This window comes from Danio rerio, chromosome 8, assembly GCF_049306965.1.
Source record: "Danio rerio strain Tuebingen ecotype United States chromosome 8, GRCz12tu, whole genome shotgun sequence".
Classification (NCBI taxonomy): domain Eukaryota; kingdom Metazoa; phylum Chordata; class Actinopteri; order Cypriniformes; family Danionidae; genus Danio; species Danio rerio.
Genome location: NC_133183.1, coordinates 22523391 through 22539653, shown reverse-complemented (window position 1 = coordinate 22539653; position 16263 = coordinate 22523391). Strand labels below are relative to the sequence as shown.

Genomic DNA, 16263 nt, shown 5'->3' with positions numbered 1-16263 from the left:
AAAACAAGCACTGCAGTCTTTAGATGTAATGCTTATTATACAGCAATAATCGGAAACTGCTTAATTAGCAGAAGCTATCGCTCATTAACAACTGTTTTAACCAATGTGGTTTGAACAACGGATGTGTGACACAGTTCCTAACAGTCATAACTAGCTGGTGAGTTTTTTCCAACAATACATTATACTTTGGTAGTGACAACATGGTGTTGTTCAGGAAATTCACCTCCTGAATACTACATTTTCCAACTATTTAAAATCTGCATGAACCGGAAGTTACAGAGACTTTCATTGTAGTAAGTTGAAGTACTTCCAGTTCCAACTGAAACAAAATAGTGAGTAGCTACCCAGCAGACACACAATGTCATAAGACATTAATATTAAGTTAGATTTGGGTCATCAGCGTCTAACATTATTTTGATGTCCAATAACGACATGAAATGATGTTGATTTTTTGTTGAATTTAGGTTGTGTTGAAAAGTGACCAAAATCCAACGTCGAGCCAACACCTTAAGCCAACGTCATATTGACGTCAAATACTGACATTTCAAGAGTTCACACTTAGCTGATAATTGATTATAAAGCTTGTTTGGCAAGCTGTCATGGGAGAGAGCCCTGAGCTCATAAGATCCTCAAGCCCAGGGCTCCCTCCCATTTGCAAGGCGGGAGAGGAGTTTGAGCTCAATAGATCTCAAGAACTCCCCTGCTGTAGTAGCTAATGAACAGATAGTGATTGCTCTTAAGAGTTAACTACTTAGCATGTCTATGGTACCGATTTGGATTAAATTAACTTAAGTTGCATGTTTTTGGACGGTGGGAGGAAACCGGGGAACCCGGGGGAAACCCAGGTGAGCATAGGAAGAACGTGTAAACTCAGAAACGTCAGCTGGCTTTATAAGGACTAGAACCAGTGAAGTTCTTGCTGTGAGGCAACAGTGCTAACCACTGGGCCACGGTGCCACCCATCTATGAAAGAAGGAGGAGTAGAGTGGAAAGGGGAGGTTCTTCAAATGAAGATGTCTGTTATATGGAACTTATTAGGGTATTTATAGTGGCTTAGGAATCGTCTGATTGGTGAATCATATACTAAATAATGCGGGACCAGCCGCAGGCAATCATAATAATGTGATCCTCTGGAAATTAGTTTATAAATAAACTTCACTTATTCCTCAGGTATGGCAACCAAAATCCAGCGTCAGCGTCATATTGGTAACGTCCACACAACATCAAGCTGTAACACTATTAGACGTTGATATTTTGTTGTTTTTAAGTAGCGTTGGAAAGTAATCAACATGTCTGTCCGACATTCGACATTGACGTCAGCCAAACAAACCGTTCCAAACATAATGCAACATCCCACGACGCTGGGGTACAACGTCAATCAGACGTCATGTTGACGTTCTGTGCCTGCTGGGTAAACTAAAGGTATAACAGGAACAAGGTTAAGGATATTGTGGCTGAAGCTCTCAAACTCACATCAACAAAAAAGGACCACCAAACACTGAAGCAAATGGTCAGACTTTGATTGAAGTTTACCAAAATAAGCATTAACTTCCCAGGATTAATCGTTCAACAAAAGAATAACAATGTGTGCAAGCAAAATAAATGCTGTAAATTTTTATTTCAGGGCAGCACTCTGGCTCAATGGTTAGCAAAGTCGCCTCACAGCAAGAAGGTTGCTGATGTGAATCCTGGCTGGGCTGGTTGGCATTTGTGTGTGAAGTTTGCATGTTCTCTCTGTGTTTGCGTGGGTTTCCTCTGGCTGCTCCGGTTTCCCCTACAGTCCCAACATGCAGTATAGGTGAACTGGGTGAACTAAATTGGCTGTAGTGTGTGTGTGTGTGTGTGTGTGTGTGTGTGTGTGTGTGTGTGTGTGTGTGTGTGTGTGTGCGTGTGTGTGTGTGTGTGTAAATGTAACAGTGTATGGGTGTTTCTCAGTACTGGGTTGTGGCTCAAAGGGCATCCGCTGTGTAAAATATATGCCGGAATAGTAGGCGGTTCATTGCACTGTGACGACACCTAATAAATTAAAAACTAAAAGGAAAATGAATTAATGAATTTTAAACAGACTTTAAGGGAGACTAAAAAAATTAAGTGTGCTCAACCTTTATAATGAAAGGCCTGTTTACCAAAACAAAACTCTTTTTTTAAAGGGGGAAACTTAAGGAGAAGTTTAGCAAAATGTCCAAACTACTCTTTTGATGAATGTGTGTTTAAGCAATGGTTGTCAAGAAACATTGTTTAATCTGTGTGTGACCCACTCAAGAAAAAGATGTGCCATTTTTAACTGGCAAAATACATTATAAACAGTTTGACATTTCAAATCCACCACCCAGATATGCATTTCACACTAGCCCACACGGTCACCTTAAAGCTGAAAGAAATGCTAAAACAAAAACAAAGCACTTTAAAGGATTTGCGATGCAACCACAACAAGTTCTAACATCTCTCCAGCCCTTTGTGCGTCTTCCACTCTAAACACTACCGGACAGATCTGAGAGCTTATCAAAGACACAGAGCACTGCAGTGGGTTATTCCTCTGTGCCCAGTGGGCTGATGGGAGATGAGGTCCTGAATGCTGAGTGGATCAAAGTGGATGTTCAGTGAGTCATACTGCCTCTTTCTTCTGCACAAGCGCTGAGTCAGCCCTCAGCTCGCAGCATCAGAATGGAGGAGGGGAATGCTGGGTAAAAACCGCTTTCTCTGGAGGAAAGGCAGCATGTGGACGATGTGCTGCAGTGTTATGTGGGTTACGCTGTTTGCTCTTTCTACTTAATGGGACATTTTTATGCCTAGGAAGGCTGTTAATTTAGAGCAGCTCATTTAAAATGTGACGTACTGTAGCAAGGGGCTAAAAACAGCAACACACATGCATGCCAGCCTGCATATGAGCAATATAAACAAACATGCATTCAATGCAGAGACAAGTCCTGTATGCAAATATGACAGTCAATGCAACGTATGAGATTTAATGCATCAAAGCAAACCAAAATAGAGTTTAAAAAAGGAGGGGAGCCAGCTACACTACAAGTTGAGCATATAAAATGTCACTGAGCACTTAAATGGATAAAGCATGCTTGATACCTGCATGTGTTTAAATGGACGTTAATGGAAAAGTGTAGTGTATTGAAACTTAATACAGAGTTTTTTCCAGTACATTATGCATTGTTCCAAATATTATTTCATTAATATTTTGACAATTTATTTACAGTTAAAAGTTTAAAAAGTACAGTATATGTCCTCATTTTTGTTAGTTTAACTTTAGGCAGACACCAAAATGTGGCCTCTCTCTCTCTTGTTGCTTGTTGACGTTTTTCACCATTTTCACCTTTAAATTAGAAACTACATGGCATCTCTAAAAAGAAATTTTATGCATTTTCATAATACAGTATTATTGTCTTTTTGGTGTATCCTAATGAAAAAAGAAAAAATATACACCTATGTGTCTTCCACAATTTCCTGCTGAAACAAGTGAAATCAAGTAACATGTTTTATTTTCTATCGATGGTTTTTGCCTTTTTACTAATATACTAATATTAATAGTATACCAAATATACTAGTTTATATGTTGGTTAATATTAATAATATAACTACAGTAATATACAGTGCCCATCATATACAAGTACACCCCTCACAAATATGTATTTAAAATTCATATTTGAATAGGAAGCTATACAATATTATATTTGTAAATATACTGTACATTAGATTAGTCAGTACTGAAGCCGAATTTTGGGCTTATCTAACAAAATAACTTGCGATAACAGTCCAAAACTAGTACAGCCAAATTTATTTGTTATAGAAAAATATTAAATACAAATTTTAAAAAGAAGAAAAATAAAAATAAACAAATAAAAATTGTTGAAATTTTGTAGGTTGTCATTTTTTTTTGCAATATTTTGTCTAAATTTAATTGTAGTATCGTTCAATTTCTAAAAAGGTTTCATTTCTATATTTTTTTTTAATTCTAAATATTATTTTAATAAATTTATCTGTTTAAGAAATCTGTTTTGTTTAAATGCATCACAATACATTGCCTACATTCACTGAGAAATGGATATTCATACAAATGTTCATTTTCAAAATGGGGTGTGCTCAATTATGCTGAGCACTGTACCAAAGTTGGCCAAAACGTAGGGACACAAAATGTATTTTTTATTAATTAAATTCAAAACCAAATAATACAGAAAATTTACAGAATAATCATATTGAAATAATTCAGAAAATATCTGTTTCATGCAAATGTTTGTTGAAATTTGTAAAGTTTATGATCATTATTAAGCATTATTTTAATTTGTTCATTAATAATGTATGATTCAGGAGGCTAAGACGGTTAAAACAGGTATAAGTATATATTTTTAGGACTAAATATCCATTAATGCACATGCAGATTTTCTTTTTAAAGAAAACTCGATATAATTTGTGTTATTATTTAAAACTGATTCATTAAAATTATTGTTTTTAATAAACAATAGAGGGTTTATCTTTAAAGGGTAATGACACCCCCCACTTTCGGTTCAGGTCTACCTCAGAATTTTTTCAAAAGATGCATCATACTGGGCGTGGAGCTCCACGAGCAAAGGGCAGGAGTGGGCGTGGCCAGCGAAGGAGAAGGAGGGGAGCGAATAACTGTTGTCAGTCGGGTCACAAAATGAGACCCTAACCGTGAGGAGACGCATGATTTTATAGTTTAAGTTAAAATGCAAAAAATAAACAGTAATTTAATGCCCCGCTACATTTGTTATTCGTAATTTTTATATACAGATAACCACAATTTATATAATTATAAAGATAAGCGTGTTTATATAAACACTATAAATGAGGACTTTTCCCTCAATCCCAGCGTCTGAATCATAGGTCTAAATGCAGACTGAGTGCAGCAGGTCTCTTGCCCTGTCTATTTTAACCATTAGCCCTGCTGGTAATCTAGAGGTTTAGGCAAATACAGCAGCACGGCGATGTGTCTAAATGTGAATGAGCTCCTGATAAAAGACAACGTCCGCCATTCTCCAATTCTCATACTGCTCTCCTGACAAAAATACTTGCAGCTCACACACAGCTTGGCTGTATCGGCCCTGACAGCATCGCGGGGAAAAACATGCAACAAACCCCGTGGATCATGGAAACAAACACATACGACCCTTCATGAACTGCTTAATACTGTGTGCTGTGGGTCCGTGTCTCACAGCTTGGCACTGGCAGGTCTGTCTTGTCTTAGGAAAGCATGAATAATTGAATAATCATGAATAATTAAGAAGCAAGCTCTTCTCATAGGATAAGAAAACTCAGCTATAAATAATAATGAGAAACCGACACGTCATCTTTGCACTTGCAGTTTTGCGCTACGTCGCTGATTTTGATCTCGCCCCAAAAATCATTTTAAACCCGGAAGCTGAAATTAGTTGAAAAGCTCAAAATTATCCAGTTTTTCCCTCGATTAAAGCTAACAGGTGCTAAAATCGTCTTAGCTGATGCTCAAAACACACAAATCTGTTAAAATCTCAAAAAAAGTACTCAAGGGTTTCTTGAACCTTTGATGTACCATTAACATAGAATCACCCATATAATAGTATATACGAAAAGTACTGAAAACAAAAGACCTTTTCATAACATGGGGCAATAAAACAGTAGGAATTTCATTTCAGCACAAAGAACAGAGGAAAAAAATCTATATATATTGTTTAAAGCTCCAAAAGACACAAGTGATTTTCTATCCCAGAAAGAAGTCACAGAGTTCATGTTCCCATGATAGTCAAAGGCACCTGTTCAATTAGCATCTGAAATGACAAGAACCTCCCATTGATGACACAAGGAGAGGGTTTGTTTCCTTTAAGCTTTGAAACAAAGACGGACTAGCATAATTATGCATGATTGAGTCTATGCAACAATTCATGCCTCACACAACTACTAGATCTTCAGGTCTTTGTAACTCCCCATGTGTCTGCTATGGGGGAAGGAAGACTGTGGGCCTTCAAAATGTTGTTTAAACAGAAAGATTTCATATCTTCTAGTAAAAGTATCGTTGCTACGCACTAGAAATGTATCTAGAAAGCAACACAACTAACTTCAAACAAGCTCCAGTGCCCTGATTTTGCGCAAGATTGGGGCTCATGAAACACGAAAGCATAACTGTGCGTGCGAAGAATTCAGTTGTATGGTATTTTCCACTAAGCAGTTGTTTGGTTCATTTGCAGAAGGGGTTGCCAGTTGTAAAAATGTCCCCAAGTTTCCTTACTTTCTAAATGACTGAGGAACGAGATCACCATGAAGATAGAAACAAAGATCTTGGGTGTCAAACACCTTACACCTTAACCCACGCAAACACAAATACAACCTTTTAGTCATGTTACACAAAAGGTCAACTATTTTCCCTGAAATTACCAAGCAAAATTATCAATCCAGAATCAAATGAAAAATCATTTTAAACTTTGACACATGATTTAATTCTCATGATGAATTCAATTTACGTAAGAACTACTCATAGTTCTGCTTGTGCTTTATTATTTTAACCAATGCAGTTTCATCTTTTGTGATTAAAGTTAAAATAGACAGTGCGCTTTCTCAATCTCATTATAAATAACTGATCAGTACATGTACATTTAGCAAAGAAATAAATGATTGCAGTTTCAGCAAGTTCTTCTTCGAAAATGACTTTGCTTTTCCACTCAAACCATAACACCTGATATTAAGATTCGTTTCGATCAATCAGATCACAAGCAGACTTCAATTCAAGCACAATTCAATTTCACACTTGCTGATTTAATCCTTTTCTGTTGTCAATTTTCAGCTATTTTCCCGATTTCTTTAAGGGGGAGTCTTTGTCTTTTTTTTTTTTTTTTTTCTTTCTAATATTGCTAAATAAGTTCACACAATTTAGGAATGAACACAAAAAGTGACAATTAATATTTCACAATTTTATTGCTGAATCAACAATTCTCAAGCTCTTTTTTGGAGAACTTAATTGTTTTATGTTCAATTAACTTAAATTTGTAAAATCAATTAAGTTTACTTAATCGATTTGTGTTGAGACAACATGAAAGAATTGTGTGAAACCCTATATTTTTTACAGCGAAGAAGCAGCTTTCATTTTTACTGTCATACCTGAAAATCTTCACTGATTAATGTGGGTTTGTGTAAGAATTACTGTGCATTTTTAAACATGTTTTTGCCTTTTGACTAAGCTTCACAATTTCAGAAGGCAGTTTAAATCCCATCTCATATCATGTAATGTTCAAGAAATAGGTCAGTCAGCAAAAGAGAAGCTGGTCTTTAGTGGCTGTTCATATTCAACAGATTCAACCATATGAAGGTTTACATCAAGAAAGCAATCCAATTCAATGGATTTTAGACTCCCTGTGGATGTGGTCAAAAATAGACAAGCTCAAATGTGTTTCAGACCTCGTTTACACCTGTATTTAGTGTTGAGTCGGTGAGATCGGATCTACAAAAATGCATTTAAATACCAGGTGTAAGTCAAAATGGACTATTAAATAATGTATTCCAATAGCTATTTATAGATGCTTCCATTCTGATATGTAGCTTCCAATGAATTCCTGTGCAGGACAAAAATCAAGCCCTACTCTGCATTTCTTTTTCACTGAATCTCCTGTTTGACTCAGTAATACGTCACATTATGCAAGAAAAAAATCGGTTGCAAATGACAGTTAATGCCGAGTAAGAAAAACATGTGGTTGATTGTCAAACTCTACTTTTATGGTTACTTCCCGAGTTCACACTCACAGACATTTGACAGAATGGAATATGCGTATTTGGCGTGCTGTACGGGGAGAGGGCTCTGAGCGCGAAAAGACACTTGTGTTATTCCCCTTATCAGTACAGTGTTCCTGAATGCTCCCCAATATATTTGATACATTGTTATCAATTTAAGCAGGTATGGGGTTTAATAGTGATGAGTTGGGGTGGTGGAGGGATGTTGAAATCAAGACAAAAAAAGCGGTATTACGTGTTTGACTATTTATAGGGGTTGGTCTTGAGCTGATTGGATAATAGAATGATAGTCAATGATGAATTAGCCTCGTCAAAAAACTGATCATGCTTCCCCTGAAATTTGTTCATAAAACATCACTTTATTTGAATACTTTTTTTAAATCAAATATATTGCTTAGAAGAGATGCATGTGGGATGAAATGTCACTTCCAATACAACAAAAGTGTTTTTAGGGCTTTATCATTTCAACAACGCAAAAACAAAGAAAACATGGAGACAATCAATGGAATACAGCACAAAACATGTCACCTAATTTGGCAAATCTTGAATAAATAAATAATAAATAAATAAATAAATAAATAAATAAAAACATACATACATACATAAATAAATAAAAAGTAGTACTACACACCCACACAACATAAATAGAAAGAGAGGGCAATGAACACACTGTAAAGTTTCAAGAGTTACCGCTGTATTTAAATATGGGAATGAATTGCTTATTGTTATTTTGTAAGAAAAACAACTTAATGAAAAACTGTGATGATTGACCAGATCTGGCTCGTTTGATATATGCCATGTTAAAAAATATTTTACAGTGCCTAAGAGTCATTGATTTTAACTAAACCACAGTCAACAGAGTTTTGTATGTGTTTGGAAGGCTGTATCGCAGTGTGTGCGTGATCTTGACACGTTGCCATGCCCGCTAATTGTAAGGGTACTTAATAAGCATCTTTGTGCTTAAGCAATCCAGTTTATGCCATTAATAATGCAGGTCTTGATGTTTTGGTACAGAGTGTACCCTATTTATTCCTAAGATAAACCATTTGGTTTCAAATCATTCATTATGGGTGTGTGTTGTGTTGTTTTGTTTTATAAGATCTGGCAACACTTTTCAAGTCAAGATGTACCACACATCCCAAAAGAACTAATACTCCAGACATGACATTGAGTAAGTTTACATGGACACTAATACTCTGATTTTAATATGATCAAAACAGCACTCTGCTTAAGAGTCTACCAAGTAAGCAGTGGTTTTTGATTACCCTAATCTGACTAAAGTCATATTTGAACTAAACAGAGATCAAAATTAAGACACGTTAAGTATTCCTTTTTTTGGTTGCATTATTAAACTGGAGTACAGACATGTAAACACCTTAAACTATTACCATTTTGTAGTACTTTTTGCTACATTTTGCGGCAGGACGAACGCATGGCAGTTGTCAGGTGTTTGACGACAAACAAATGAGAATGGCTGCTAGCAAGTGAGCACATTTTTGGTGCAAGCGGGAAACAATGACTATGTTGAGAATTCTCCAATTAGTCCTTACTGCGTACTCTCATCCAGTATCTCCAAGTTTGTTGTGGCAGCATAAATAAACAGTTAGTAAATGAAATAACAGAGGTGGCCTGTTGTATGAGAATTTGTATCCACTGTTGTCTGTTTGCACACATAGTGTGAAAAATTAAGTGCCATTGAACTTGAATTTGCAAAATTAAAAAAAACAAAATGGCAAAAATCACGAATGGTGCAATGACGAAGACAAACGGTTGTTGTGTAAAATGTTGGAGGAAACTAGCATCATAATGGAATAATCAAATGATATAATCTAATGGTGCTCAAAAAGCAACTCATGTAAACACCTTAACCAAATTATTGTCTTATTCAGATTTAAGCTAATAATTAGAATACTGATGTCTATGTTAACGGGCGGCACAGCAGTTGCCTCACAGCAACAAGGTCGCTGGTTTGAGTCCCAGCTGGCTGGGTCAGTTAGCATTTAAGTGTGAAGTTTGCATGTTCTGCTCGTATTCACATGAGTTTCCTCTGGGTGCTCTGCTTTCCTCACAGTTTAAAGACATATGCAGTATAGGTGAATAAACTAAATTGGTTATAGTTTATGTGTGTGAACGTGCAAGTGTATGGGTGTTTCCCAGTACTGGGTTGCAGCTGGAAGGGCATTCGCTGTGTAAAGAATATGAATAAAGAAAACGAATGAATGAATGAATGTCCATGTAAACATATAGTCATTAGCGCTGTTCACACAGGCGAGGACGTCACTAACCAGAAATGGCCTCTAAACGGCTGCGCTTGTATTTGCAATCATAATAGGGTTGGGCTTTAGTTGATGGTTTCACTTTTATTTAAAGCTTTAGCATTCTTGTAGCTGCTTTTGTCCCAGTGACATGCAAAGGCAGAAGCGCCAACCTCTGTTAAATGTTTACACATTCGATTACATTACATATTCTGTGGATGGATAAGTATTGTGAACATCTTCGACGTAAACATATGGAGGAACACTTTTGCATCTCGAGATGTACATAATATGTGGGGCGCACCAGAGCAGGTGTCAAGCAACTGAAGCAAAGCTTGAAGGTAAACAATCAGCGGTTTATCATGAGAATTTTATTGATAATTTTTTTACACAGTTGCCATTAATAATAAACATATAAATGTTATCTGATTAACAACTAACCGCTAAATGTGTCTTAATGTTCCGATTGGCTGAAGTAGACGTCTCACGTCAGAGTGTTATAAACGTGAACGCGATCTTTCCGGCAATATTAATTTTGCGTTCACACAGAGCAGCATTCTGGCAAATTACCAGTAATGTTACAACTTCTCTTTCCACAAATTTACCATTATTTTTTTTTAAAAGAGCCTGTTTAGACCAAGCGGCAACCTACCACTCTCCTGCATAAAGCAAATATGTAATTAACTGAAACTGCAATTCACAGAAATCCCGCTAGTCCTGTCTCCATAATAGAGCAGATTTCTATTGACCCCACTGTTAAAATGGCCAGCTTTACAGCAGAAAAAAAGATTTATAGACTGGTCCAAAAAACGATTTTGGTGTTTAAAGCTAATATTACCCTCCATGGCAACTGTGAGTGAACTGTGGGTGTTTTATTTAAGATTACTTATCATTTATAATTTTCTTTAGACCTGTAAAGCACTCCAGAATCTGACAGACTGATTAGCTGTAGGCTCTAGAACAGTCATCTGACACATCATACAGTTTTATGCCTGGATTTCATAAACAGCCTTGCATTTACTAAACACAGACTATATTTGAAGTGTTTGGAAGTAATTTGTGTTTTCCTCCAGTAGAAAAACGTCATAAGAACAATGCTTAGTGGCTCAATGTATTACAACAGTGCTTTAAAAAAAGTCTAAACACTTTTTTGATACAGTGTACAATGAAGCACATGTGGTCAGAACACAAATGAGTCACAGGTAATAAACTATTAAGCGTTTCTCCCAAAGAAAAACCCATCCAAGCAAAATGCTAGCAGGTGTCTGTAGCTTCACTCATGCCATGCCTTTTTGCTCTTGTTTGGTATATCTGGTCAGTGCAATAACGCACAAACAAAATGGCACTGGTTGGCCCTGCCTACTTGTAGCTTATTTTGTGTTCTTCAGAAATGTGTGGGTGATGTAATGCAGTGGTTCCCAACCTTTTTCTTTGGGGCCCCCCCCCATGAACATATACAAACATTGGAGCCCCCCCCCACCATATAAATACACACGCACGCACATACATATGTATTGTGTGTGTGTGTGTATATATATATATATATATACATATATATATATATATGTGTGTGTGTGTGTGTGTGTGTGTGTGTGTGTGTGTTTGTGTAATATTAATATATAGTAATATGTATAGAAAATATTAATTAATCAGTTTTAACTTGTCTTGGCCTTCAACAAAACCAAAATTTAGGTAGGCTTTGTCATACTGTCTAATCTTTTTCTTCGCCTCAGAAGAATCACTGCATTTACGTTTGTCTGCCATTCTTGTTTTGATTTTGCCTTTACGACACGTTGACAAGCAGATTGCGCGAGTAAGCAAAATTTAAATAATTATTTAAAGTTATTTATTTTAATTATTTTCACTATTATGTCGGAATTTTAAGCATGCGTTTAGATTTTTATTTATTTTTTTGGTACTTAAAAATACATATATAATAGTAGGGCTGCTTGATTTTGGGAAATATCATAATCACGATTATTTTGGTCATAATTGTAATCACGATTATTCAAAACCATTGCCAGTTAAAGTCAAATTATTAGCGCTCCTGAGATTTTTTTTTTTTTATAAATATTTCCCAAATTATGTTTAACAGAGCAAGGAATTTTAACAGTATTTCCTATAATATTTTTTCTTCTATTTGTTTTATTTTAGCTAGAATAAAGAAAGGTTTAAATATTTTGAAACCAATTTAAGGTCAATATTATTAGCCCCCTTAAGCAATATATATTTTTGATTGTCTGCAGAATAAACTACCGTTATAATGACTTGCCTTATTAATCTAATTAAGCCTTTGAACTGCACTTTAATCTGAATGCTTGTATTTTGAAAAATATCTAGTAAAATATTATGTGTGCTGTCATTATAGCAAAGACAAAAAGAAATCAGTAATTAGAAATGAGATATCAAAACTATTATGTTCAGAAATAAGTTAATAAAATATTCTTTCCATGAAACAGATATTGGACAGGAAAAGGTTTGCTAATATTCAAGAGGGCTAATAATTCTGACTTCAACTGTATACATACAGTTATTTCCACCCTGCAAATAAATACAATAGAATAAAAATATAAAACAAACTGTGCTTTAAGCATCTTCACTGTAAGAAAAACACTTTAGCTACAGCATTCCTTCAGTCAAGAGCAGAGAGGGTTTTCTCGTTGTGTTTGTTTAATAATGATAAAAACAGGCGGCAGAAGGATTATAGCGCGCTGTATCTTTAATGGTTTCTCTTTCACGTCTTTTGATCCTCAACTCGTTTGTTTATTACACAAATGAGGGTTAATGTTAATAATCACTAAACACCGCGTTTTGACACCTATTTGACCATTAAAGCGTTCACGTTAAGATGACTTTAGATGTCTGCGCTCCTCTGCTCGTCTCAGTGTGTGAATGAGAGTGAATGCTGACCGGCCGCATGCTTCTGACTGCGTGATCGTGCTGCACACACACATAAGCTTTTTCGCGCTTTTAAGAGCCATTTAAGAGCGTGTACAACTGGAACGTGGCAAAATATGATGCAATAATCATTTATCTCGATTAATGCTTTTTTATAATCGTTTGAAACCGAAATCTAAATCGGATATTCAATTAATTGCAAAGTCCTTTATAATAGTGGAGCATTTTTATGCCTTTTTCTACCTCAATACTTATCCTCTCCCGCGCCCCCCCTGTGAACTCTGGCGCCCCCCTTAGGGGGGCGCGGACCCCAGGTTGGGAACCACTGATGTAACGGATACTACGTCCATACCTTTTACAGTCTATGGTTCACACATGATCCTTTTCTGGAAAATTACTAGCAATTTGCAATTTTCTGGAAAAGTGTGTATGTGTGAAAGAGCTATTGAAAAGTTGTTGAGTTCGGGTTTGTGAAATAATATAAATCCCATAATCACTATCTGCCTTTTTCAGGAGTTAAATTAGTTGTTGAAACACTCCCACTAAACTAAAACCACTGAAACAGGACGATTAAGCATCAAAAAGTGACAACCAAATTTAGTTGAAGTGTGTGTGGCTTTAGAATGACACTTGATCTTATCCATTGTATTTGACTAGCTCATGAAAATTGGCCTGTCATACAGTAAAATTAGCTAATATTTTTCAACACTCACACTGCCTCAATTACGCCATCCGTAAACGTCAAATTTCAGAGACGGAGAAAAATGATTATGAAGATTACAAAAACAAACACCTTTTTTCCTGTGGAATAACACAAAGTGATGAATTATGCACAATAAGACACTTTTATAGAGAGCAGGCTACATGAGATTAATGACTGGTTCATCAATCACCATTGTTGTTAAATACCCCCTTCAAACAAATATGCCAGTGGTTATTAATAATCCAATTTGTCTTCCAGTCCACTGTAGTTCAGTTGATTCTCTCGCTCCACCCCTTCACACTTTTAGAGGAAGGGACAGCTGCAGCTTCATCGTCTTAGCATACATGCTGACCGCAGAACCACAAATACAAACAGCCCAGCGACTCCAAGCCCAAACACACCCTAACAAACATACAGGCCGCGGTCTGTTCTTGCGCTCTTTGATCATTAGGGAGTCTTCCAAAAGCCTGGGACGTAAGCGTGCTCTTGGGAAACAGCTGTGCCTTCCCAGAATTGATTTGCGCAATGAATCACAAAGCCACACAAAGCTCTTGTCTGAGTGTCAATCAATGCAACTTGAGGTTCGCCACTTTCACTCTCTGCACTTCTTTGTCTCCTTTTTCTGATCTGTTGTCCTGTACTATTTCTATGGAGCCAGGTCAGTCTCAAAAATAATTCATAGACAAAATATAATTTATACATCCACAACACAATTCACATTTACACATTTCAATTCGACAGTTCAAAACACAATTTGTAAATACACAAATCTAATGCGTAAATTCAAATCAAGATACATACAGTAAATAGACAAATCCAATTTATAAGTTTGAAACACAATACATAAATACACAAATCCAATTTGTAGATTCCAAACACTATTCATAAATACACAAATCCAATTCGTAAATTCGAAACACGAGTCATAAATACACAAATCTAATTCATAAATTCAAAACAAGATATAAAAATACTTAGATCCAATTCCAATTCATAGATTCCAAACACAATTCCTAAATACACAAATCCAATTTGTGGATTCCAAACACAATTCCTAAATACACAAATCCAATTCGTAGATTCCAAACACGATTCAGAAATACACGCATACAATTCATAAATTCAAAACAATATATAAAAATACACAAATTCAATTTGTAAATTCAAAACATGATTCATAAATACACAAATCTAATTCATAATTTCAAAACAGGATTCATAAATACACAAATCCAACTTGTGGATTCCAAACTGGATTCATAATACACAAATCCCATTCATTTGGCCAAAATATTTTTTTACTTGTGAATTCACTAATTGTGCGTCGTATTTATGAATTGCGTTTTGAATTTACAAATTGGATTTTGTAAATGTGAATTGTGCTGTGGATATATGAACTATATTTCGTAATTGTATCCAATCTAAATGTATTTTGTGTAATCCTTGAGACTGATCTAGCTTCATATATTTCAGATAGTTGCTGGTTATTACAATAAAATAAAAACAAAAATAAATGTATTACTACTCAATCTAGGTCTGGTGTGATCATTTGTATCCAAAATATTTTTTACCGAAAACACATTAAAAAAAACTATTAAAATTAAATTAAATTAAAAATTAAAAAAAAGATAATTAGTTGTAAAATAGATAATGCCCTGGAAAAGATTGCTGGCATAATTTCCATTAAAATTAACCTTAGATTTTTCTAGCCAACAGCAGAACAAAACCTACTTTAATAAAGTTCCACCTGTTTGGTCAAATGCCTATGCATGCAATGCACAAATGCTTGGCACATAAAATAAATGTAATTTATCACACTTCTCTGCGATATTGCATATTTAATTATTGAGATAACAATAACATTTCTGTAATATTGCAGGCCTAGTGCAAACCCTAACCCTGCGCTCGAGACCATTTTAGTCCCAAAACTATTGTTAACGTTTGTTTATTGTTTTCATATGTACAGAAAATTTGTGTTTTTTAATCATTCTAAACCAGTATGTGCATTTTCTAATTTTATATATCCTCATTTTTTTCTATTTCATCATCATAAATTTCAAGACTGATTTTTTAGCCCATTGATGCCAATTCAGTCGATACAAAAATAAAATGTTGCTATAAATTATATAAAAAGCTTTTTTTTTTTACTTTTGATAAGAAACAAAGTCTCATCTTTAAAAATCTGTCCATTATCTTATTGCACAGCTTTTGATAATTAGATTTCAAAACAAATAGCAAGCTTAATTTAATATCTTGAACAAAAAACTGTGATATCTGATATGCTATCTGATATACTAGGAGTACTGCATCTGACAAACTGGATGCTGTCGTAGTAGTTGCATATTACTGTTCTTTTGTTTTGTTTACTTTTGCTGACCTCATTTGAAAGTCCCAAATGATTAAATATGAATAAAACTATATACACACAATTGATGTCAAAATTATAAGCCCTTCTGTTAATTTTTTTTCTAAATATTTCCCAAATAATGTTTAACTTAGAGGAATTTTTCACAGTATTTCCGAAAATATTTTTTCTTCTGGAGAAATTCTTATTTGTTTTATTTCAGCTAAACTAAATTCAGTTAAAACTTTTTAAGATCAAGATTTTTAGCCCACTTAAGCAATATATGTTTTTGATTGTCTACAGAACAAACCATTGCTATACAATGAGTTGTATAATTA

General features: G+C 35.2%; 2 protein-coding genes across 32 annotated transcripts in view; both read right to left on the bottom strand.

Annotated features, from left to right (window-relative positions):
- Nucleotides 1–13017, bottom strand: part of si:ch73-196i15.3 — a 239069-nt gene extending 226052 nt beyond the window's left edge. Inside the window, exon 1 of the mRNA XM_073909089.1 lies at nt 12823–13017. The gene's annotated coding sequence lies outside the window, so the exon portion shown is untranslated. The remainder of the gene's footprint in view (nt 1–12822) is intronic.
- Nucleotides 1–16263, bottom strand: part of nfic (nuclear factor I/C) — a 225336-nt gene that overhangs the window by 142465 nt on the left and 66608 nt on the right. The window lies entirely within an intron of this gene.